Source organism: Natator depressus, chromosome 7 (genome assembly GCF_965152275.1).
Source record: "Natator depressus isolate rNatDep1 chromosome 7, rNatDep2.hap1, whole genome shotgun sequence".
NCBI classification, from domain to species: Eukaryota; Metazoa; Chordata; order Testudines; family Cheloniidae; genus Natator; species Natator depressus.
The window spans coordinates 81,503,207-81,530,100 of NC_134240.1; the positions used below are offsets into that span (position 1 = coordinate 81,503,207).

The following is a 26,894-nucleotide window of genomic DNA, read 5'->3' on the forward strand; positions in this document are numbered from 1 at the left end:
ATCCCTTGCTTCCAGAAATAAAACAGAGTCTCCCTTGTTAATTAGGATTAATTATTCATGTTATTACTGTTAGCAATTAGCACTAATGGAGCCCTTTCCATCTTCAAAGCGCTTTACAAATATTCACTAATTAATCATGTCTCCTGCTCTGCTGGGTCTTAGAACCTGTCTGAAGCTAAACAAATAATTTAAAGCATGTTGTACTGTGTCAGGAGCTTCAAATAGCACAGGCCACTTGGGGAAATACTTTAAATATATTCAGTGAGATGCCTAATAGGGTTTTTGTTAGCTGTGCACCCACGATGGGGAAATATACTACTGCATGGTAAGGAAACTAAATTGCAAGTGAGTAGAGTCCCCACTCCAGACGTAAGGGAATGGGAATATTTATGAATGGAAATTGGTGACCAGCTGCCACAAATACCACACAATTAATTTTAACGCACGGGTAAAAGAGCTGCCAGAATACATTGTCAAATGATTAGGGAATTTTGGTTTAGGTTGCAGTTTCCTCTTCTCTTTGCCTTCCTAAATTTTCAAACAATTTCATTTTCTGTGCCTCTTCATACTCCAGCCATCAGTTTTATGATATGACTGATTTGGGTTCATGTCACATGCGGGGCTATCAGCTGGGGATGCCAAGGGCAGGGTAGCTTCATTCCATTTGCTCGGAAATCCGTGAGACTCCTGTTTTATTTTTTATATAGTGAAAAATAACCTCAGGATTGGGGGCGGCGGGGGTCTGTGAATACTGAGAAGACAGCAGCCCAGTAATTACATTTACCCAAATGCAGAGTGGGTGAGGATTTGGACTGTGAGGGGTGGCTCACTGGACAGTACTTGTGATGCTTTTCTCGCTAGATCTTTGAATATTTTTAAAGCTGCTATTCCCAGCACTGTCTGGAGCTGTCAGTTCTAATCACCAGAAGCTTAGTGGCTGACTTTTGGATGCTGTACACTGGAATGCACCAATATCAGTGAAGATAGCTCTGTTTATGTGGGGAAATCTCTGGCAATGATAGAATCACCAGTTTGCATCTTTACAAACACATGGATCCAATTTACTTTTAATGCATTTGCAATATTTTAAATGCCAGATCATGGAGGACACAGCACGAGAGAGGAGATGCAGGAAGGGCCCAGATCGTCCATGGAGAAAAACAAGCAGACACAAAGGTAGGCCCTGGTGCATGGGGGAGCTGAATGAGAGACACACACAGGCAAGCCTTGGTATTTGCAAACAGTAAGAATTCTCCAATGTGTTGTTTTTGAGAAATTGTTTTCATGGGATCTAATATTCAGGAACACAGCAGATCCTGGTCCAGACCCTCACCTCAGGTAAATTGTCATAGCCCCCGTTTAAGGATCTGGCCCATAGTGCATGTGTGCGCATATCTGGGCAGGGAGTAGGAGGTAGGTTAGGGCTTGAGAATAACATAGCATTGAATTAGTGTGCAGTGGGGCCAGGTGAGTGATAAGGTGAAAGAATTTATTTAGCAGCATTGTTGATCGCAGTTACTATTTGCTAAGCACTGACAACGTGCTCAGAGCTGTACAAGGCACAAATATAAAGACAGTCCCTGTGCAGAGGAAAGCCATGAAGTGAGTGTGGTGACCCCAGCGTGGTAACATACAGCCAGGAGGTCCAGTGCAAAGCTTGCAGTCCCAGAGTGGGTCAGGCTTGAGTTTAGAGTATAGACTGAGCTAGCCTCCCACTTAGAGGGGTTTCCCCCAGCTCAAAGCATACTGCTATGATGGAGCTTCCATGAAATCTGCCAAGGGCATGTGAGGAACAACCTGGGCATGAGACCACCCTGCCGATTCTTGGGTTTGACATAGTTGCAGTAAGAAGAAAAATGTGACCTACGGTATCAACCTCCTCCGTCCCCCCTTCCCCTCTTTTATCCCTTCACCTGGAAAAAAAATCTCATACAAGAGAACCAGCTGCAGAAGTCTTTTAGTGGGAGAAGCTCATAAATCTCCATCCAGCCCCCTGACCTTTGGTTTCCCTGGGGATCCACATTGAGGGAAAGGAAGCATTTTTCCTGTGGCAGTGACATGTAGGACGGAGGTCTCCCCTTGTCAAACCAGATGTTATATAAATACACAAACCTGTGCTGTCAATTATAAACTTTGCCCAAATCCATCCACTGAAGAAAAGGATATTCTAGTTAGAAAGGTACAGCTTTGATGAGAAGGTAGGGATGGAGTAAGGGTTAACTAAAGGATTGGAGAGCAAAGCCAGGGGCTTCTTTTTGTGAAGGACAGATTTTGCATTTCAAAAGAACCGATCCCATAGAAGGTTGGGGGTTGAGTCTGGGCATGAGGAGACATCCAGGTTAGGATAGGAGAAGGATCACCAAAGACAAACACAAGACAGCTCAGGTTCAGTGCTACCCAACATGCCATTTTGATTTGAGTGTTGGCTCAGGGATTGATTCTGAGCTGGGTTCAAGTTTGGTTTGGGATTCAGTACAGATAAATGTTGGACCCTGTAGAGGACTTCACTTAGCGCTCATCCTCACCTAAACCCATAGAGGAGGCAAGAGGCAGATGTACATGCTTTCCAACGTGTCTCAGGCAGAAAACCAGAAAGTAATTGGTTTCAGAGAGTCATTTGGTGATCTACCACACTCATGTGACAGCGACTCTTTCAGCCAGGAAGTGCAGGGTAGTAGAGAGAAGATAAATAGTTAGCGTTGCAGGGGGACTTTCCAGAGGAACTTACAGCCTAACAGCAGTAGCTATGAGAGAAATGCATGGCACCAAGCAGGGGTTTCTTCCACCAGGTTGGTGTGGGGAGGGGTTGTCAGGCATGCCATGTGGGCACAGCAGAGTCAGATGGGGGAATATGGGCGGAGCAGTGGAAACTTCATGTGGATCCAGTTAACTTTTCAAATTTCAAACACTAACAGAAACGGGTAGAAATAGGCTGCTAACACAGTTCTCCTTTGTCCCCTAACCGACAGTACACACCTGCTGTGGAGGTGCTAAGGCCCAGTTCTCCCAGACAGGGGGTATTTTCTCAAGGGGACACCAGCAGAGTGCATTGCTCTCTCATTTGGATGGTGACAGAAATGGCAAGTCCCTGTTCTTCCATTAAGGGGACACTTCCTGTAGGTGGCACCAGAACCACTCCCTACTCTCTAACTTGACAGTGACAGAGATGCTATAGGCCATATCTCTTTCCCAAGAGAGGATATTTCCTGTGGGTGGCACCAGCACCATGCCCTGCTTTCTAGCATGGGCAGCAGCTGAGATGTTAAGACCCAGTTTCCCAGTTACAAAAGTTCTTGAAATGAAGCTATTTGCTCTCCATTCTGCAGAGAGCCATGTTCTGAGATTTCCCAGAATGCAAAGAATCTCCCCCTAACACCCAACATAGGAACTCCGAATTTTAGATGCAAAGATAAATTAAAAATTGGCATTGCAGAGCCTCTCCTCCTCTCATGCTGCTGAAAAGTGATATTAACAGCTACCAGCTGAAGCTTAATACTGGTTTGCACATCAGAATAACCACTGCTGTTTAACAGATTGTTAATGTTCTGTGCGTAATCTTTACAGTCCTTCTCTTGATTGTCAAACTAGTATTAAAACAGGATAAAAACTGGTTCATTCTCTCCAAAGCTGGGCTCCCAAATGGCTGGTGCCAAAAATGACATAATTTTTTTCAGCAGTACAGTGCTGCCTGCCAGACACTAACAAATGCACGGTGAGTGTGGCATACTTACAATCCTCTTACAGTGGATAAAGGACTCATTGGAAGTAATTACTTTCTGCACTACATTTTTCTAGTGTACTCAATTGAATGTTTGGAGTCTGTCTGTGAGATCAGGGACTTGAGTGCTAGGCTCAGCAAAGGGGGAAAAATTAATCTCCCCATCAACTACCACTCAATAAACCAACACCTGAAGGGAAAAGCAGTGACCAGGCAGAAAGAGGAAGCCATACCCCTCTTCTATTTGCTAATAAACATGGCACCGTGCACCTGTCCCAAATACACTCCGGAAAGGACTGCTGTAAGACTGGGTGAATAATGCAATAATGGTACTGGGAGCATTCGCTCGAGCATTTCAAGGAATTGACTTTGATTGTGTTGTGGCTCTGTGCGCTCACATTCTCCCAGACCTGTACAGAGGGAGATTTGCTAGAATGAATATGCACAGTAAGCAAGCGGTCAGCCTGAGTAGTGGTCAAATTTGACTTTGAACTGAGCAGTGAATGTCCACGATTGGAATAGTGAATGTGCAATTTGAAATTTGCTTAGCTAATGATGTGTTACAAAAGTCATCGAATCAGGGAACAGCATCGATACCATATGACTGCTATATCCAGCTGCCAGAGTGCAAATGGTGACTATTCACAATGAACTCTTTACAAATACTCTACGGGCTGAGAATTAGTTACTAAAGAAATTTGCAAATATTAACAAATACATTTGAGAATTGTGCAACTTGTCCGTAAATAGAAAAAATGTTAAGTAAGTAATTCACTAGGAATTATTTGCCAAGCTCTTCTTGTTAATTCTGCCTGCATTTTGGAAACTTTCAGGGGTCATGTGAGGCCTGCGCTGTCTTCATTTGTCTTCAACTTCTTTAATTCCAGGCCAGCTATGGAGAATGAGACTTAGTATCTGCCAATAAGTCAGTGGCCCTGACCATCCCATCTGTGGGGTTCGCAGTTACTCTGCCCATGTGTGAGGGCATGGCCTAACACAGCAGCTGTACGCACGCCTTGTGCACTGCTCAGTGGACACAGCCGAGGGAAGAGTAATTGTCAGAGGAGGAAATGCTGCTCTGCATTCTCCCCCACTCAGACATATTTTGGGAGACTGTGCAAGGACAACACAGAGCTCTCAGGAATACTCTTCTGTTTCCTCCCCAAAGCGGCAGCAACAAACATGCTAGGGAAAGATCCTGCTGGACCTTAGTAGAACTGGCAGTAAACCATACCAAATAAGAGCCCTTTATTATAGTGTGATGGATTGTGGCTAGAGAGGTATGCACTCCAGAGATGAGGAAGTGATGGGGGAACACATGGATAATGGGCAATATCTCCAACCATATGGTTGCCAGGAAGTGAATTCTCTGATGCACACTATTACCATGTTGGCTTCATGCACTGTTCACTTGGATGCATACTGCAACATGTGTGCTGTTGTAAGGCCTACTCTTTTGAAAACTATGCAAGACAGTGGTCAAGTCTTTTGTGTTTTATGGCTGTCACTTATGAAGCATGTCAGTACAGTCTGCTGTCAGGGTCTCTATCTGTGCATAAGATTGTTCATTACTTGACACATTCAGTCAACCAGCAACCTCCAGACTCTGCCACCCACTGAGTGTATTTTGCTCCTCTTGCCTACCCTCTGCCTTTGTTCCTCATCATGCGGTGGCCTGGAAGTCACAGTTATGGTTGCTAGGGGGTGGCAGTAGCTATTGTACAGTCTCTGCACTTGAGAAGCTGAGCTCTCATGTAATGAGCAAGACATATATGTTACAGAGAGAGGCCAAATAGAAAGACAACCAGAGACAGGCCGGTGGTCACACAGCAGGACAGAAAAAGGAGGATGAATGAATGACACAGACAGGGTTAGGAGAAAGACAGAAAGAGACAAAAAGAGAAGACAGAGAAAGAAAGGGAAAGACTGGGGAAAAGATGCTCTTGTGGTTAAGTCACTAGACTTTGAACCAGGTCATCTGAGTTCAACTCCCTATTCTGCCACAGATTTCCTGAGTGACCTTGTACGAGTCACAGTCTCTCTATTCCTGAGTTCCCCATCTGTAAAATGGGGATAATACTTCTTACAGTATTAGGGGGGAGCATAAATCCACAAATACCAGGAGGTGCTCAGATACCACTCTCATGAAGGCCATGTAAATAGAAAGAGAGGATGGATAAAGAGAGCGTCTCATGAACTGTTACTGTACCTCCTGTTCAGTACCCTCCTTCTCTTTGCACTCCTACTTGCTCACAGCCCTGAACATGGCGGCTGCTCGAATCAGATTTAGATACAAAGGCTCCTCCCTGTGACTTTGCTCTGGACCACTGGAGATGGTAAAGGGAAAAGAGGAGACAGAACTCCACCAGCTAACCCTTGCCTTTTGTGCACTGAGGAGGGGGGGTGGGGGAATTTGGGGGAGAAGACAGAGGGACTGTGGTAGGAGAGGAACCCACTATGATTTTAGGAATCCAAAATTGAAATATATTCTGAAATTTATGCAGTGTCTAGTTCACACAGCTATATATGGAACTTGCTCTGTACACTGACTGCACTAAAGTGACCTGCTGTGCCTTGGGCCTTTCCCTTTTGCTTATGAGAGCAATGAGACCCAGAATGGGATTTCACTACTGAACTCAAGGGGGAGGAGCAGGGGCACTCGTATTCTGCATCAGCATCTCAGTAGAAGAAGCTCCATTGTCACTGCCTACTGTTGCATACACTGAGATAATGGAGCTGTAGAGAAGTCAAGCACAGGGTCATGGCTCAGGTACTCAGTGATATCAGAACTCATTCATGTGGAAAATGATCACCCAAGCCCCCACTCTCCGATCCTTTCTAACATGAAGAGTCAAGTCAGGCAAACAAGAGAAGTGCTAGGAAAGACAGTATTGTCTTGCAGATAAACAATGAGAAAGCAGCACAAGGCCCACCTCAGAAGCTGGGAGTCAAGGCCAGGAGTAAACATTCCTCCCCTGGAAAAGGGAAGAGGCAGTAGGGACTGTGCTTCGGACATGTATTTAGCTGTCAGAAATGTAATAGCCAGAAAGGTGACTTTCCACCTCATTCTATGGGGATGCCAGAAATGAAATGCTACTGTGACAGAGGGGTGCTACAAACCGTATATCCATGATGCCCAGGAAACTCAGGGTCTGTACTGTTGATATCTTGAATAAGAAGCTGAATAGAACACGGACAGGAGTTACCAAAACATTGTTTCCATGTAGCACTTTTACTCATGAAACACAAGTTGGCCTTGCTGTGTAAGTCTCCACAATTGTTTTTTTCTCCTCCCAAAGAATCAATCATAGAATCATAGAATATCAGGGTTGGAAGGGACCTCAGGAGGTCATCTAGTCCAACCCCCTGCTCAAAGCAGGACCGATCTCCAATTAAATCATCCCAGCCAGGGCTTTGTCAAGCCTGACCTTAAAAACTTCTGAGGAAGGAGATTCCACCACCTCCCTAGGTAACGCATTCCAGTGTTTCACCACCCTCCTAGTGAAAAAGATTTTCCTAATATCCAACATAAATCTCCCCTACTGCAACTTGAGACCATTACTCCTCGTTCTGTCATCTGCTACCACTGAGAACAGTCTAGAGCCATCCTCCTTGGAACCCCCTTTCAGGTAGTTGAAAGCAGCCATCAAATCCCCCCTCATTCTTCTCTTCCGTAGACTAAACATCCCCAGTTCCCTCAGCCTCTCCTCATAAGTCATGTGTTCCAGTCCCCTAATCATTTTTGTTGCCCTCCGCTGGACGCTTTCCAATTTTTCCACATCCTTCTTGTAGTGTGGGGCCCAAAACTGGACACTGTACTCCAGATGAGGCCTCACCAGTGTCGAATAGAGGGGAACGATCACGTCCCTCAATCTGCTGGCAATGCCCCTACTTATACATCCCAAAATGCCATTGGCCTTCTTGACAACAAGGGCACACTGTTGACTCATATCCAGCTTCTCGTCCACTGTAACCCCTAGGTCCTTTTCTGCAGAACTGCTGCCAAGCCATTCGGTCCCTAGTCCGTAGCGGTGCATGGGATTCTTCCGTCCTAAGTGCAGGACTCTGCACTTGTCCTTGTTGAACCTCATCAGATTTCTTTTGGCCCAATCCTCCAATTTGTCTAGGTCCCTCTGTATCCTATCTCTACTCTCCAGCATATCTACCTCTCCTCCCAGTTTAGTGTCATCTGCAAACTTGCTGAGGGTGCAATCCACACCATCCTCCAGATCATTTATGAAGATATTGAACAAAACCGGTGCAAGGACCGACCCTTGGGGCACTCCACTTGATACCGGCTGCCAACTAGACATAGAGCCATTGATCACTACCCGTTGAGCCCAACAATCTAGCCAGCTTTCTATCCACCTTATAGTCCATTCATCCGGCCCATACTTCTTTAACTTGCTGGCAAGAATACTGTGGGAGACAGTGTCAAAAGCTTTGCTAAAGTCAAGGAACAACACATCCACTGCTCTAGGGACAGCTCTACTTATTGAGCTCAATGGAGTTACAGGATGAATTTTCCTCTTGATTATCTATACTCCCATGGCAACTAGAGGCCCCAACCAAGATCAGGGCCCCATTGTACTTGGCACTGCACAAACCTAGAGTAAAAGGCAGTCTATGTCCTGACAGGTTTCAGAGTAGCAGCTGTGTTAGTCTGTATCTGCAAAAAGAAAAGGAGGACTTGTGGCACCTTAGAGACTAACAAATTTATTTGAGCATAAGCTTTCATGAGCTACAGCTCACTTCAGCTCACGAAAGCTTATGCTCAAATAAATTTGTTAGTCTCTAAGGTGCCACAAGTCCTCCTTTTCTTTTTATGTCCTGACAATGTCACAATCTCCCCTCATCTGTAGGCACTCATTCTGCTTCCCCTGTTGTTGCACCTTACTTTAGTGCATCCACACACCTGTAGTCCTTAATGCATCTTTATTCAAGAAAGGAGTTAGATGAGTTTTACAATCAGAGATACCAAACCAGAAAGCCTTTCCCTTGAGGACAAGATACTGCTCCTGAATCCAGGTGCCTGCTCGTGTGTGTATGTCAGCCACTCTCTCTTTGTAGGAAAGATGTTTTTTGTCTGACAGACAAGTCTCATCAAGGAACCAACCTACTCCCTGAAGCATAAGATTTGGTTACCATTCTTAAGTTAGGATAAACAATTGTCCTAAAGAGACCTAGCTATGAAATCTGACTCAGTGACTTCCTGATGCCGTCACTTGATGATCATCTCTCCAAAGACATGACAAACTGCACAGGATACAACTGAGGGCAGGAGAGAAGAGTGCAGTCAGGAAAAACAGATGAGGTGGCCTAAACCTAGTTATTTCAATTTCATACTTTATTAAGTGTATCGTTATTCTTCAGGGCAGGAAATTTAGAACTGGAAGCGTTCCTCTCCAAAATCTGGCAGAGAGGAAACCTTTCTTCCTTTTCTTTTTATCACCGTCTCTCCCACCTCCATCACCCTGGCCTCTCCCAAAACACACAATTTTAGGTTTCAGTACAGATGCTCCAGATGGGACATTGTATACCTGAGCCTGGATGCTGAACAATGCCCACTTTCTTTCCCGTGGAGCAGCATGGAGTAAGAGACTCGTGTTGTCTCAGCTTTCGTAGTGGGAGATTTATGAGGTGTTCCACTCCAGGGGACACTGCCAAATGTTAATTGCTTCTGTTACATGACTGCTGAGGAAGAAAGGGAAGAAAAAGAAGGAACTCTTTCAATAAAAGACTGTGTTTGAGGTTCATTGCCTTTACATGAAGTATCAGTTTATATCCCTTCTGAATTGCTGGTCACCTTTGGTTCTGCTTTTGAATACCAGTTGCCACAGTGTTACCTGCCTTTATTCTGTTCTTGATTAAGTAGAATATAGAAACGTCCAATCAGCACATTTAGCATGGAAGAGAAAAAGCTATGTTTTAAAAATAAACCCAAACAACACAGCTTCTTTGAAGTGCAATATCTAAGCAAGATAACCACGTTGGCAAGGGGTTAGCCACACAAGGGGTCCCCATTTAACAAGTCACAGTTATACCTAACTTGATTGCCTCTCTCCCCAGTCAGTGGCTCTTGTTTTTATGCTGGTATAATTCTGTGGCGTTATACCCATCTACAGCTATAGTCATGCATCTGTAAATCAGGCCCCATGTTATTATTTGGGGTGTAAGGGGAACACTTATTTTTCCTAATGTGTTTTTTTTATTAAACAGATGTAATGTTTGGATCAGGGCTAATTTATTTTAGAAAAATGGCCTGGATAATTAATCTATAATTCCATTGAAAAAGAAAAGTTAGTGGGAATTTTAATAAAAGCAGTAAAGTATTCGTTACTTTTGCAACACAACAGAGACACTTTATCCACTAAGCCAGTGGTTCTCAACCAGGGGTACGCGTCTTGCAGGGGGTACATCAACTCACCTAGATATTTGTCTAGTTTTACAACAGGCTAAATAAAAAGCACTAGCAAAGTCAGTACAAACTAAATTTCATACAGACAATTACTTGTTTATACTGCTCTATATACAATACACAGAAATTTAAGTACACTATTTATATTCCAATTGATTTGTTTTATAATTATATGGTAAAAATGAGAAAGTACGCCATTTTTCAGGAATAGTGTGCTGTGACCCTTTTGTATTTTTATGTCTGATTTTGTAAGCAAGTAGTTTTTAAGTGAGGTGAAATGTAGGGGTATTCAAGACAAATCAGACTCCTGAAGGGGATACAGTAGTCTGGAAAAGTTGACAGCCACTGCACTAAGCTTCATACACTTTTGATGTGGAGCCATGATAACCATAGGATGGTTTCTGTAGTGCAGTTGATATACTAAGAATTACCATTAAATAAAAAGTTAGAAGGGCTATGCAGACTTAGGGGCCTGGTGTGCAGGGGTAAACAGGTGCTGTGACCCACTACGCCCCCCTCCCTAGAATCAGTGGGCAGGAAGTGGCTGAGCAGGAAGTGGCTGGGCAGGGTGGGAGAGCAGAAAGAACCTGAGCCAGAATGGAGTGGGTAATACTGTGTTATGGGAATGGACCAACAGCATATTCCTTCCATCCCTGGAGCATAAGGGAAGCAGAGAAGAAATCATGCCACTCTGTGCATGATTCCCTGACTCGAGTGCTCCTGGTACCAGCACATCAATGCACTGCCCAATATGCAGGACTTGACAAAGCATCCAATTAAAAACTTTTTAAAAAGTCAATATTTGACCCTTCTGAGCGAAGCTCCAACAAACAAAGCCATTTCTTCAGCTCACACTGAGATCTACATGTGAACACTAAATTCCATGTGCAAAAAAATTCTGTGCAAAAATAAATCTCAGAAACAAAGAAACCTCATTATTTTGCAATACTTGGTATTGCCTGAGCAACACTCCAGATTCCTGATCGAGTTCAGTCTCAAATAGAGTTAAATACATTCTTCTTTTTCAGACTTGGCTTGAGTCGCTCCATGTTATGCACGGTGTATACCATTGGCAGGGCTGGATTAAGGCATAGGCTGCCTAGACACATGGTTAGGATCCAATTTGTGGGAGGGCACAATCTGAGCTCTGGCTGATTTGGTTCAGGTACTGGTGCAGAAGCCAGCCTAGTGGCAACAGTCAGGAGCAGCAGCTCTGGCCACCCCACTGCCATTCAGGTTTGTTTCAGCAGCTCCTCCATCACAGCAGGTCAGTGCAGCCAGAATTGAGTGAGTGTCATTGCTACATGGCACACAGGGGTTGCAGTGATGCTCGGGTTTGGCCCCGTGAAGGGGCTGTGGGGCACCCCCTGAGCAGCACCGTGACTCCTGTGCTTCATCACGGAGGGCCATGCAAACCTGACAGGATGCAATGCTACTCATTCAGTTTTGGCCCTGCCAACCCCTCCGTCATGATGGAGGGCCACAGGGCCAAATCTGAATGGGCAGTGGGGCGGCACATTTTGGGATCGGCTTCTGCACCGGGGCTTCCCTGCAGCCTTTTCCTGCTTCCAGAAGCCTGTGTCCCTCTGCTCTGCCTGCAGGACTTGCTCAGTGGCAGCCTCAAGTCCTGTTAGAAGTACAGGGAGCCGCGGTAAGTGCCCACACACAGATGAGCTGGTGGGAAAAGGGAAGTGGGGGGTTCTGGGGAGTGGACACAAGGGAAGTTTGCTTAGTGTAAGACAAAAATTTGTATGTGTAGACACCCTGCTAAGCTAAAGTGAGAGTGTTTCAGTTGTGTGCACCAAATGAAAAATTTCTAGGGATGCCTCTGAGCCACTCTCCATAGTTTGTAACTCAGAGGAAACAGAAAAGGAGTACAAGTGACTGTAATACATAACCTTAAAAAGAGAGCTATCAACTAATGAAAGTGCTAGAATCTGCCAGGAATAAGGGGACTCGCTGCTCCTGAGTCCTGCCAGTAACCTCCAGTTATGACTGGTACCAGAGATCCATCCTGAAGCATTATTACTCAGCTCTGGAATCATTACAGGAGTCTGGATGGAAAACCATTGACATGGCCAAAATGCCCTTTTAGTTCCTAGAACTGGGGTGGATTTGACTTGTACCTGGGAAAGTTCTGGAGATGGAAAAGCTGTAAGCAGAAATACCCTGACTATTCACAGCAAAGAATTACCCATTAGCCAAGAATTTCACAAAACCTCCAGACTATTTCTCACAAGAACTCCAGCAAAGAGTTCAGACAGTCTTTGGGAAGGTGGAGAATGCCAACTTCTTTGTGGGGCATTTGCCCATATTCAGTTATCACTTTAAAGTTTATACATTTACTTTTAATAATGGTTTCCAGCTCACTCACCAATAACTGAATGAAAGGGCTACAATCCTACAACTTCCTCAGCAGAATACTTAGCTTCTGACCCAGTGTTCAGGCTTCCCTCTTCCTTTCAGAAGCTGGACTTTCTAGTAAATAAAAACACCCCACCCAAAGAACTAGGCCCACCACTTGTATAGCCTGATGGAGCTAATTAGGTCCACCTGACAGTATGACTCAGCAGTAATTTACTCAGACTCTTAATGCAGGATTTTAATGCATGAATGTATGGTGACTCACAGAAGAGCCTTCCATTTCTATACAGGGCCTTAGAGTCTCCCACCTTGTTAGAAATCTGCAGTTATATGTATTTGGAAAAGAAATACACCAAAAACTGTTTGGAAATCATTCCACCATGGAAAGGTTGTTTTATTCTGACACCTTTTCTGAACATTTCATTAGCTAACAGTTTCTCCCTGTCATACCTCAAGACCTTGCCTGAGGAAATGGTAAGTCAAATTCATTCCTGGTTAACTGACTTCTGTTGAGTTAAACTAGCCATGAATTTGGCTGACTATGTCTGGGAATAACATCACCTGGGTACTGTAAATAACACAGGTATGTCATCTGCAGGACTCATTCTGACACCTCTACTGCAAGTGTCACTTCCTGAGGCAGCACTATATTCTGGGAATGCTGTCACTGTGCCGTAGCAATTACTGGGGTTATAAAATACTCCTCCATTGCCTCTCCTCCACCTCTTACATCAGCTTGAAATTAGACTGTGAATGAAATAGCTAACAGCAGCATGGCTGGCTGAATACCAGCTGATCACAACAATGTGGCAATCTTCAGGATGACACACTGCATGGTGGTGGGATCGTGAAATGTCCCCTCCAAGGCAACACTTCTCCAAGACATGAGGGCCTCCAGTCTCTCGAGAAAGCCTCACTTTAGTTTATAAAAGGAGAGTTCCTAGCTGAAACTTCCCTCCCATAAGTCACAAACCAGCTGGATCCAAGTGGCCTTCATTCAGGGAAAGTGGGGAGTGTTCAAGTGACTTTGAGTGAAACAGAAACAGATCTCTGTTTTGAGTAGACCCTTCTCCCTATCTATAGCCAGCCTCTCCAGCTTTATACAATTGACCTATGCATCTCAGCAAATGATGCCCGAGGACGAAAGCTGGGGAACAGAGCAGGAGGCAAAATCTGAAAACAGTTTGTAAACTGAAACTCTTTCTCTAGGCTTGTTAAATACCATAACAGCTTGTAACCCTGAACCAGTTTAGAGACCCTGTCCCCACTCAGAGCTGGATCAGGAAGTTAGCTTTACTTAAGACCCTGTTCCATTAAGTGGCAGATGAGTGGTAACAATGATTTATTTGCCAAAGTAGCCCAACAGGGTTCTCTGTCCCCACTGTTTTGCAGGATTGTTTTCACTTTGCAGAAGCTGTCACTCAGTGTTCAGATGGTTATTGGCTCCACTGTGCAAACAGCATGAGTAGATCTCCTGCTTCTGGTTTTCCAGGACTCTTTACATATTAGTGGTGATATAACAAACTCCTTCCTGCCTGGCATTTTCCACCTTTTGATGATGTCATCATGATGCAGTGTAGTCCTGTGCACTGTAGGGACTACTCTTTCTTGCCCTCTAAAGAAGGATATGTAAGAAAACGTAGTGGGGAGATGTTAAGAAGGTCGCAATCCAAGAACTGCCAGGTGTGTCATTACTCAGTGAGGGGTTTTTATTCACTTGGAATAATATTTTAGGAATCAACTTCTTCACATGTATTCATAATGCACCCTAGGCAGAGCATTCTGTTTGGTTTGGCCATGACAGCCTGTGACCCTGTGCAACCCAGGCCACCTTAAACTTTGGCCGTGATACAGTGGAGCCTGCAAGAAGGATCATCTCCAGGAGCTGTCCCCTTTTCTTAAAGGACCACTTTAAGGAAGCTTTGCAAAACTGTTATAGAAATTCACAGGCTCAAGCACAAAGCTACTGACCAGCCTTTTATCATGATGATTGAGGATGGAAATAATAACGGTATTTTACTTACCAGTACTCGCCTCCACACCAGCCCTCTCCTACAGAAAAAACTCTCACTGAAAACTCATACAAGGTGTGCAGGCAAATAGAATTCTGCAAGGCTACTTTTAAGTGTCCCCAAGGTTTCTGATCAATTCTGTTTGACCTGTAGTTAAAGAACTCAACTAGGTATGTCAGGTAGGCGGTGCCCTGGGTAGGCACTTGATTATATATTCAAAAGCACTTCCATGAAATGCCGATATTTGGACAAAGAAGAGTCCTTACTGGCATGAGAGAGGGCTTTAAGGGAGGGGAGGGGATTCTCAAATGTGCGCAGTGTTGGTCTCACTGAAAAGAATGATGAAACTGCTGCTGATTTCAAAGGGAGCAGAGATAGGCCAATACTGAGCGTTTTGGAAAATCCCACCCTAATTCCCTGATCTAATTCCCCCCTGCCACCCTATGTGGGATCCTTTGCACTTGAAAGGGATTTCTGATATTCTCTCACAATTTCCCCCTCCTCTGCCCTTTCTCCTTTGAGGCTCTGACACATATCTATGAAGTATGGCCACGAATCCCCCTCAGGATCTGTTATCAACACCCCTGAATCAGTCATTCTGAGTCACTATGGAACTTCACAAAGCGTTTCACCATTTTCACCTCATTTAAATAATCTACTCTCACCCCAGGTCAACCCTTTGGACCTGACTGCTTTGTTCTTTAAGCAGCTTGTTGTTGCTGCTGAGTGATGCAAAGTTTTCCCTTCTCTTCCCTGGCTGCCCCATAGAACAAGGGACCAGGATCAGGGACCAAAGTGGATCTGTCCTTTAACAGGGTACAGTTTGTTTTTCTTGGGTATTGTAAATATGATTGTTAAGTAAAATGAACAAATCCAGATCAGATAGTTTGTTCTTCTAATACATCACGACCTCAGTGGGGAAACTGCACAGGTAGGGTCGATTCCATGTGTTGCTATGTATGCACAGTCACACAGGGATAGGAGGAACACGGGAGTATGTGTCCGCTTATCCTGCCCAGGATTTTATCCAGAATTAGACACCCCATATTGAGTTAGAAGCTACATTCGTCCTACATTTGTCCAATATTATAAAAAGTTGGGCCACCCCATGCATGCATGGGTGTAATATATCCATCTATCGAAAGTGCTTAGGTTATGTACTTACTTCAAAATTTCTGCTGCTTCTACCCCCACCCCCGACTGCCCAAATCCACCAGCAAGTCATCTTGTCCCTGCCATTCTGTGAAACGTTTGCCTGTTCCAGTCCCATCAGTACCTGTCACTCCAGATGGCTGTGTCTCTCTCCGATCAACCCTGCTCAGCTCTTGGCTCGGGGAAACATTCTTGGTCACTGTTTCGCAGTCGGCTCTGCACCTGTTTCTCCACAACGGCACCATGGGAGTCTAAAGCATAATAAAGGGATATAAATAATGCAGTGACACACACACGCTAGCTTACACAATCCACTACGGGCGGCAGTGTGTGCAATCTGTAATGAGAACCATCAGCTGTCCTCTTGCAAGCTTCTCAAAACCCTGTCACTGGGCCCTTTTGGTATCATCCAGACTATCACAAGCAAGTGGGTCTTTGGGTTATATATTGGGAGATCCTCCACAACCCAGATGGGGAAAATTTTGCAATTCTATCTAAATATTTATATAACAAATGCTGATCTTGAGCTATTTTGTTGCCATCAAACACATTTTTAGGTAGTAACAATCAGGGACCCAAATTCATCCCTGGTGTAACTCCTCTGGCCCAGAGTTTTTAGTTTTATTTGGGAGATCTGTGGTTCCTAGTACACTAATTTAAAAAGAAAGGGTGTTATATATGTTTACATTTAAAAATGTGTGCAAATCTGCCACTGAAAACCAGTGAGGAGTTTATGAGATTATACAAAACTCCGGTGCAGATTCTCCCAAGTTTACAAGGTATATTTTAGCCAGTAACGTAGTAGAAACTCTGAGTTATATTTAAAATGAAAGCTTTACAATTACACTGATAATTCCCTGCCTCCTGTCAGCAGTGGCCATCTTAAGTGAAAGGTGACATCATCTGTGGTATCAGAAGTAGGTGAGACCCAAAGACAGAGATCGTAAACCAGTTTCCTTCCAGTGGAATACTGGTTTAACAATCAGGAGTGGGGGGAAGAGGGGAAGGAGTTTTTCTGTTTAAGCATTAACCAGATTATTTTAATGTTAAAGAGTACGATCCTGTTTCTGATCATTAAACCAGCATTAAAACTGAGTGGGGACTGTCAAATCTCAACTTGCAACAAATGGAGTCTCCTTTCAATACCTGCAAAAAAATTCACATTGCCAAAATACCAGGTCAAATTCTCACTAAAGCTCTTTGTTAAACTGTCTTCAAACAGAGCAAAACAAGGTCATTCTATTTGCTTTAATGCAGTCTGTGTATGTGTGTTTGTGTGCATACATGCATGAGAGAGAGAGAAAGGGGGGAGCTATATCACTTGCACAGGTATATTATCTTACACCTTGAGTAATGGAACTTGCGGGTGGATCTCTTACCCCGTATGAACAGTTACACCTAATACTTGGGGATGATCATGGGTTAGTATTTTAGTGCCTGGAGTGTTTTGTGCTTGAAGATAAAAATCTTGTTACATTCAGTGAAGTTTTGTTCATTGGGGCAAGTTTGGAGATTTTCTGACAGAACGTTTTTCCACTGGAAAATGCCAATTTGTCAAAAGTGAAACGTTTTGCGGTAACATCTAGATTTCAGCTCAATTTTGTTAAGGTACCTATCTGCATCTTTAGGCATCTAAATGCCGTTAAAAGCTGGCCTCTAGTGACAAGCGAGGGGTTTTCTTCCTTGCATAAATCCCATCAAAAGCGGTCTGTTCTAGGAGTCCTTTCCCTCTAAGAGTGAAAAGCTATTGGTAAGGAGCTGAATATATACCACGCTCTTTAGCATCTGGTCAGTCTGACCATGCTGCTATAAAGTGGGGAAGGTGGTTACAATTTCCCATCAAAGTGAAAAAATCAGCAGGATCTTGTTCAGACGTGAGAAAGCCTACAGGACCCAATCCTTGAGCTCTGCCCAGGAATTGCTCCCAGCAGTGCTACAGACAAGAGATGCAGACAGGTTGTAGTCCTGTCAAGGGGTGCCATTGCCATGTGGTTTTTATGGGAGCGCAGCAAACCCAAGATTTAGGACAACTGGGATGCTGATCAGAGCCAAAGTTTTTGAAGTTTCTGCTCTACTGAGTGTCTTTCAGCAAGACACAAGCAGCTCTGACATTCCAGGAAAAATAAAATAAAATTAATGGCCACAAAAAGACCCAACTGTATTTCATAGCTGTATTTATTTTTATAGCCCTAAGGTTTTAAGCAATCTGTTTACATAGGAAAAAGAAAAGGTATTGTTGCATTCTGATTAATGTATTATTCTGATCCTTGACAAACTATATTTTATAACACACAAAAATTGTTCTAAAAGGCTCCAGGGTTTTTTGGTGCCCTAGGTCAGGGTTCTAATATAGAGTGTGTTTGGGTGTGTATATATATGGAGTTATACTGCTATGTCTCTCTCTTGAATGTCTTTCACCAACTCACTGATTAAAATATAGCCTCGGATCCCAATCCTGCAATTAACTGTGGGTGCACATTCGCCTGTGTGGAGCCCCTTAGACTTCAGTAGGGGTGTGCCTGCATGCAGTCACTTGCAAGATGAGGGACCTAGTCTGTAGTGGCCACAAATAGTTACGATCTGACAGCTGCGTGGTGACCTAATGTGAAATTAGTTGGTAATCTCAGTCCAGTTCCTGGTAGCGAACATGTGACTGTATCCCTAAAAACCACTATCACAGCCCGTACTACTTGGAACCCTTATTAGCAATCTCAAATAGAAGGCTCAATTCTTCCCTGTGCATAGAAACTGAACTCCCCTCTGATCCCTAGAGATAGTGCCACCAGATCAGGGTTGAGGTGCACTGGCAGGGCAGCATGGAGAAGAGTGCATTGCTGCTGCCCGTGCTTTACCAGTTCTGTGGGTAAACAGAAGACATCAGTCTCTCCAATGCTGTTTTCAGTCTGGTATCTGGCACCAGCACTAAATTTATGTTAAGTAAAAAAAGCAACTGAGAGCCTTTGCGTGTGTTCCAAAGGTCTGAGTGCCACGAAACTAAGTGGTTTGGGGACAAACCAGATATGGCAAGCCGCATCCAGGAAGCCCCAAGGGATGCAGAAACACACCACGTGCTTTTCACTGAATTCTCAGTCCTTTCCGCACACTTTTGAAATTGTTAATATTTATTTGAATTTTCCGTCATCAGATTCCTTATGTTGCTAGGAATTTCCTTCTCTTGAGGTGGAATGCTCGCTTTTCTAAATAAGGAGCTCTCACACAGAGTTGAACGCTGAACTGTGTTTAGGGGTGGTGAGTGGTCTGAAAAGTCTTATAATAGAACTTAAATTTTAAAGGGGTATTGCCTAGATTTAGAGCCAATATTTGTTCCACCTTAAAATTGTTGTAATCTAGACGGAGATATCTTATCACCTCCAGTAGTCTGATTTTGATCTAACTCACACTGTTTGTAAATCAGGAGTAACTCCACTGAAGTCAACGAAGTTACACAAGTCTAAATCCCAGGATCAGCCCTAACTCTCGCTCCTTAAAAACAACATCTTACTCCACTGTAGCTGAGGCAGTATTTTTTAAAAAGCCATCATTTTTATAGGACCGCTACAATTGTTTTCTGCTATTTTGTTATGTGCTTATGCCTGCTGGCTCTGACTGTAAAACCGTAATTAATTACCAAGTACTGTTCCCACATAGATTTCTGCTGGCTTGATTGATGATGCTGAATGCACAATTAAAGAAGTAAAAGAAAATATTCATGGTGAAAGGACACTTTCAAGGTGTTCTGTGTAATTAAAAAAACCACACGCATTTCTCTTGCTCTTGTTTACATAACCCATTGGAAGCTGGAATGCAGAATGTGTTACATTTAGCTATTTTTGACTTTCACTCGGTGCACATACCAGTTTGTTGGAGCTTCGCTCAGAAGGGTCAAATATTGACTTTTTAAAAAGTTTTTAATTGGATGCTTTGTCAAGTCCTGCATATTGGGCAGTGCATTGATGTGCTGGTACCAGGAGCACTCGAGCCAGGGAATCATGCACAGAGTGGCATGATTTCTTCTCTGCTTCCCTTATGCTCCAGGGATGGAAGGAATATGCTGTTGGTCCATTCCCATAACACAGTATTACCCACTCCATTCTGGCTCAGGTTCTTTCTGCTCTCCCACCCTGCCCAGCCACTTCCTGCTCAGCCACTTCCTGCCCACTGATTCTAGGGAGGGGGGCGTAGTGGGTCACAGCACCTGTTTACCCCTGCACACCAGGCCCCTAAGTCTGCATAGCCCATGCAGAGGCAGAATCTAGCCCAATGAGATGAGAAGCATCTCTTTTTTAAGTTCAGCTCCAGCTGAGGAAGTGGGGAAAGAAATCTACCTGACAGAAAAGGACAAGAGTGGCAGGGAACTAGCTTATTTTCATGTGTCTAAGACAGCATTGCAAATAAGAGGGAGTACACAAAAATGAAACACTAGGGGCCAGATTCTGTCATCCTTACTCATGTGGAGTAGTGTCTTACACTGCAGTCACTCCCAATTGTTTCAGCGGGAATACTTGTGGAGTAAGGTAGTACTCAGTGTGACTAAAGGTGGCACAGTGTGGGCCTATAAAAGTGGCCTAGAGTTAGCTTGCCTTTAGTACCACGATTTCTCCCTCCCCCTGCTTTTTAGAAGGTGAATCTCAGTAGCAATACTGCCCTTCATGGCCCGAGCCTAAACTGGAGATCCCTGGCTTTGCTTTGTCCATTTTCCGCCTCATCACTTCTTTTGCTTTATTGCTTCTGCTGTGTTTTTACTCATCTCTCTTCTTTTACAAGCAGGTCCCTGAAACCCTTCTCTGGCTGTGTCCTTCCTGCTCTCCTGAAGAATCAGTTACTGAAATCCCAACTGGACTAGCCTGCCAGATTGCTTCGAGTAGTGAACTGCTGCCCCCGTTTCATTTGCCTTGTAGGCAACTCTGCTTTTCCTCCCTTTTCACAGATGTTTCACATTACTGTAGGGCTTCAAACAGGAAGGCCGGGGACTGTGGAATATTTTGCTACATTAACTAATGCAGGGCAGGCTTGAAACATTTGGAAAGGAGGTGGATAAACTCAAACAAAGCTGGTTGTCGAAGCCCTGGTCTTGTGGGTTTCATGCATCAGTCTCCAGTGGTAGGGACAGATGGTAAAATTTGGCAGATTTGTCAAGAGAAAAGGATGAAGACTGTCACTTGCCTACGTGTAAAGCTGGCCTTTTGCTGCCTTTCCTTCCTCACCAACTCAGAATTTATCACCCCTTAGTAATTTTTCCCTACATGAAGCTTATTGCTCCTTTCCCTTGGGATGGCAACCTTATTCTTCAAGGAGCCAGAACTTTGGGCCGTATTCAGAGATGATATCCACTAATTCAGACTCCCTTCATCTCGGTTAGAATATTTTAAAACTACTTACACCCACCCATCCATTCACTTCAATGGGCTTTGGATTGGGCCCTAAGTAGCTGTGACTTACACAAAAAGGAGCTCGAAGAAGATGTGAATTAAAGTACCCCCACTCTACTTTAATTTGAGCCTTTCTTCCACTTGCTCATAAGAACATAAGAACAGCCATACTGGGTCAGACCAATGGTAAATCTAGCCCAGTATCCTACCTCCTAATGGTGGCTTGTGCCAGATGCTTCAGAGGGAACGAACAGAACAGAGCAATTATTGAATGATCCATCCCCTGTCGTCCAGTGCAAATCCCTGGAAATGAGTTCCAAAGTTTGACCATGCACATTATGTGAAGAAGTACTTCCTTATGTTAGTTTTAAACCTGCTACCTATTAATTTCATTGACCCCTGGTTCTTAGATTATGCGACGGGGTAAATAACACTTCCCTATTCACTTTTTCCATGATTCATTATTTTATAGACCTCTATCATATCCCCTCTTAGTCATCTCTTTTCTAAACTGAACAGTCCCAGTCTTTAAAATATCTCCTCGTATGGAAGCTGTTCCATACCCCCAATCATTTTTGTTGCCTTTCTCTGTAACTTCTCCAATTCTAATATACCTTTTTGGAGATGGGATAACCAGAACTTCATACAGTATTCAAGGTGTGGGCATATCATGGATTTATAAAGTGGCATTGTGATATTTTCTGTCTTATTATCTATCCCTCTAGCCCAGTATCCTGTCTTCTAACAGTGGCCAATGCCAGGTCCTTCAGAGGGAATGAACAGAACAGGTAGTCATCGAGTGATTCATCCCCTTTCATCCACTCTCAGCTTCTGGTAGTCAGAGGCTAGGGCCACCGAGAGCACGGAGTTGCATCACTGACCATCTTGGCTAATAGTTATTGATGGACCTATCCTCCATGAACCTATCTAATTATTTTTTGGACCTTGTTATAGTTTTGGCCTTCACAACATCCAGATCCTTGGGGGTTAACCCCAGTATTTGCCTCTTTGCTTTGTGAAAGCAGACCATTTATTCCTACCCTTTGTTTCTTGTCTTTTAACCAGTTACTGATCCATGAGAAGACCTTCCCTCTTATCCCATGACTGCTTAGTTTGCTTAAAATACTTAGGTGTGGGACCTGGTCAAAGACTTTCTGAAAGTTCAAGTGCACTCTCTCAACTGGATCACCTTTGTCCGCATGCTTGTTGACACCCTCAGAGAATTCTAATAGATTGGTGAGGCATGATTTCCCTTCACAAAAGCTGTGTTGACTCTTCCCCAACTCCTTGGCCTAAGTCACACCTACTTAGACTCCCTCACATATGGACTGAATGGGGGTGAGTAGTTGTAATAGTTTAACTCAGTGTAAGTGGGTCTGACTCATACCATCTCTGAATTTGGCCCTTATTGTTACTGTGATGGGACACCTACCTCCTCCTAAATCACAGCAGGAGAGCAAATAGGAAGGATGTTAGGTCTAGAAAGAGGAATTTTTTGCTATTCTTTGATGGTCATTGGCAGGGAATGCCGATTCACCCATGCTTTTATATACAGTGTGCCTATCACCATGGTATCGAAGGGCTTAGCTATCTAAATCTGATCCAGGTTCAGAGCCAGGTTTCAAACTCTCTCAAAGTACATGAGCATTGGGGAAGTGGATTCCAGTTCAGGGTATTATTGAGAAAAGCCCTGATCCTGAAATCTGGGTCACAGTGTAGTTCTATGTTTCAAACTCCCTAAAAGTTTGGGGATGTTCAGATTGGGGGATCCAGTTTTGGCCCAGCTCAAATCACAAACTGTAGCTCCTTTACAAGGGGAAACTTTGTCAATGCCACATTGTATGAGGTCTCAGTCACCCTGTAGGAGCCCAAGGTGAGTTATGCTGAAAAGCATCAGCTACCCCTGAGAGATATTCTATGAGCAGTCACATACTTAGTCAGCCCTTGAAGGCACAGCACATCCCCAGTCCTTGACAGGTGATTATACCCTCAGCCACACAACAGTCACCAAGGCAGAGGTTTCCCCCTATTTCTCCTCAGTTCTTCGGAGGGGGTGTCAGGGTGATGAGAAGAGAAAGGACCACGTTCCGTGTCTGTATGTAAGTGGGATTCCAATGGCTATTGCCTTCTCAGATTTAGAACAATAAAAGCAACCATAAAAAGATGGAGCTTCTCATCTGAGGGAAGCAGATTCTGATGATGGTTGACAAGCAAACCTGTCAGGCCAGATGCTTTTACCCTGAGATTTACTTCTGGGTGCCCCAGAATCCTCTGCCTAATTCTTTGGCCTTTTGAGCAGATGGTGTGAAGAAGCTGGTAATTTTGCGCAGCCTTTTTAACCAGGCTTTGTTTGGAAGAGAAGGTGAGGAAAGGTGTCCTGTCTGGAGCAGGTAGCAGCACAGCAGGAGCGACAGCTTGGGATGACAGTCACACTTGCCTTCTCTGCCACCTCTCCACACCCAGTCCCTACTTCGTTCCATCTCATTTCTTCTCTCTCCCCCCTCTCCTTTTCTTTTACGCTTTCTACCTTTCATCCACTTCATCTCCCTCCCTCTAAAAGGTCTCTCCCCTTCTCTCTATCCCTTCCACTCCGTGTGTTTCTCCCTTTTCTGCTACGCTGGCCCTTACTGACTCCTCTCTATCATCATCCACCAACTCCTTACCTCTGTCCCCTTCTGTCTCCCCATTCCTCCCTCTCTGTCCCTGTCTCTCCACCCTGCTTGTCATTATAACTAGCAGCCCAATAAACACGTCAAGAAGGACATCTGCTATTGCTCTCTTTGCCTGGACAGCCTGCTTCTCTCCCTACACCTCCACCTCCTCCTTCTCCCAAGCCACTTGGCTCTTTGCAGTGTGAAGACAGGAGGAGGAGGGAGTTGTGGAGCAGCATCAGTCTCACTCCAGCTGACATCTGGTGATCTGAGATCTTTGTGAAAAGCTTCAAAGGACAGCTGGAAGTCTCTCTTGGTTGCACAAAAATATGCAGGACCCCCCTGATCATTGTTCATAAATACACCTCAGAGATCAGCCTCCCACATATATATGGAACCTAGACTGTAGTTATGGGATGGGAACAAAATGAGTAGGGTGGAGAAGTCAAAGGAAAGGGAGTCTGCACCTGTCACTTGGTAACCTAGGTTCTTTCGGGGTAAAGAAAAAGCTTCCCTGGCAGGAAAATCAAGTTCCTATATGAAACTGACACACTTAAGAATTGCTGATGGTAGGTCTCATGCTGATGCATAAATCTCCTTTCATGACTCCTGTGATCTGAAATCACTTTGCTACATCATTATGCCCATGAAAAGGTGTGGGGGGAAAAAAAGACATCTAAGCCAAGTTCTGCCCTCAGATACACATTCACAGCTCCCACCCACCCTACTCCGGCCTTTACTATTTAAAGCACTGTGTTTTAAAGAACAGGTACTGGCATGTTCTAAAGACCGTTTGAGCCACTACTTGATTTGGCAGGTTTGGGGATTACTGACCTCCCATGTCCAGGAAAGACGGAGGTGACTTCATATGAACCTCAGCTTTGCTTCCTGGTCTTGAGGCTTCTCCTTATATTGGGTTCAGTCAGCCCTGTCCTGAATTAACTTTCTCAGGTGGTTCTTTTTATTCCTTCTAGAACAATGTCCTGCTGCTGTTGCCTGGGAGTTGAGGTTCCAGTCTACTTCTGAGGACACTGGCAGATCCCTATACCTTTGATGGGAATGACAGGATAGGAAGAACCCTACCCATTTACAAAGGTATCTTTCCCTAATCAGTCTCCTGGATCCAGTTTGGGTATTTTGTAATTCCCCAAACACATGGCAACTAATATAGATGGTGCCAATTGCTGTAGAATCTAAGAGTGAAATATAGTGAATGACATGCCTCTCCCATTCAGTTCAGTCTAGGGTGACCAGACAGCAAGTGTGAAAAACCGGGATGGGGGTGGGGAGGGTAATAGGAGCCTATATAAGAAAAAGACCCAAAAATCGGGACTGTCCTGATAAAATTGAGACATCTGGTTACCCTAGTTCAGTCATGAAATCTGACACGGTTTTTCTGGTCCCCAGGAGGTGTTATTCTGGGTCCTATACTATTCTGCTACATTTTAGTGGCCAGCATAGCATTTAACAGTGCCATGAGGGTCTGCAAATGCTGTAGTAGCCGTGATGGAAGTTTTGTAGTCCTGTGAGCGAGAAGGACTCTGGATACAGAGAGAGACGGCAAAATCTTAGGGTTTCACTTTTTGAAATTTTAGGGGGGAGCCAAACATTTTCTGGAACATGAACAAAATGAACGACCATCAAGGATTATTGACACCGCACCATAGCATTTCATCCACACCTGAAATGGACAGTTGCCTGCCCCACCGAGTCATGAACTATGGCTGCTATCCGAGTTGAAATCCATGGCAAAATTCCTATTGAATTGAAAGGATGGAGGATTGACACTGAAATTTGACATAACGTAACCAGGGAGGACAACAAGCAAAAAGCGTCAGAGAGGGCCTAGGAGACCGGTGGTTACCTCCAGATGAAAAGACCACAAGATAGTTGGAAAGCTGTGCACTATTTTCACAAAATGAGCTACGCTTCCATTTTCACTCACAGCAGAAATGGGGAAGAAGCCCCCTCCCCCCAATTCCATGTGAAACTTTCCTCTTCTCTCTAGTTACTGATTAGAGAAGAGAGATTTCTCTTCCTGCATGACCAGGCCCTGAGAAAGAAGAGGTCGGTGACGAGCGACTAATGTCTCTCCTTTAGCCTTCCAAGAGCGCTGGAGGCTGCTGGGCCATTCATTCCAGCAAATGTCCTTCCCTCCTTAACCATCTGACTTTCAAAAAGAAAAGGAGTACTAGTGGCACCTTAGAGACTAACCAATTGCTCACGAAAGCTTATAAATTGGTTAGTCTCTAAGGTGCCACTAGTACTCCTTTTCTTTTTGCGAATACAGACTAACATGGCTGCTACTCTGAAACCTGTCATTTGACTTTCAGTTTGCCCATTAAAGTGAGGATAGCCTGATATCTGCAGTTCTCTTCCTTACAGTTTCTCCAGCAGGAACTGTAAATTAAAGCCTGGCTCAAAAACTCGTAAGAAGCAACAACCAGCAACATGAAAGGGAACATTTGGAAACATTATAAATGCAATTAGATAGATAGCATCATCTTACACCACAAGAGACTCTTTTGTATTTTTATACATGGTAAGAGAATAAACTTTCTGAATGAATTTGTAGAGCCCCTGGGCCAAATGCTGCTCTTTTACACTAGCCCACATACAGACTCACATGAATAAAGATACTTGTGTATGTTTGTGAGACTGGGCCATGAATCACTAATAATTATTTTTTTAACATTCCCGACATGGTGCAAAACTATACATGAAAAAACAAAGTAGGAAGCAGATGAATGATCAGCCTTAGGACATGTAATAAGACAGGAAGGTCAGAGCTGCCCCTGGTGACAAGGAACGGCAGCAGATGTGCACACCTCTTTCAGGATAAGTTCTGTATTTTCTTTTTTGTTGTTTGTTTTGCTTAGTGTGCATTTCCTTGTCAGATGCACACTGCTCTTCACAAAGAGCTGTGGAAAACTACTGCTCCTTGTGCCTCTGGGTTCTACCTGGTTTGATATATGTCATCATGCTGCAGCTCCTGCTTGAGTTATAATTAAAGTGGCAGCCCCCAGGGATTTCACAGCTGCTCAGGTCACATCAAGGGAGACTGTGAAACATTTGCAGTTATAACTTATTCTCCTAGCACAAGTTTTTCTGGAGCCACCTAAGGCAGCAGTAAATGGATCCCTGAAGCTTTCCTTTAGCTGCTATACACCTTTTTTGAGTCCTCACATTAGGGCACAAAACGAGGCAGCC

General features: G+C 44.2%; 2 long non-coding RNA genes across 2 annotated transcripts in view; one reads left to right on the forward strand and one right to left on the reverse strand.

The window, feature by feature from the left end:
• LOC141990977 (uncharacterized) overlaps positions 1 to 26,894 on the reverse strand; it is a 168,810-nt gene that overhangs the window by 85,039 nt on the left and 56,877 nt on the right. The window contains exon 3 of the long non-coding RNA XR_012640308.1: positions 15,789 to 15,915. This is a non-coding gene — a long non-coding RNA (uncharacterized LOC141990977). The remainder of the gene's footprint in view (positions 1 to 15,788; positions 15,916 to 26,894) is intronic.
• LOC141990978 (uncharacterized) lies at positions 887 to 25,626 on the forward strand. The gene is made up of 3 exons (XR_012640309.1): positions 887 to 1,176; positions 24,659 to 24,779; positions 25,280 to 25,626. It is a non-coding gene; the product is annotated as an uncharacterized LOC141990978 (long non-coding RNA).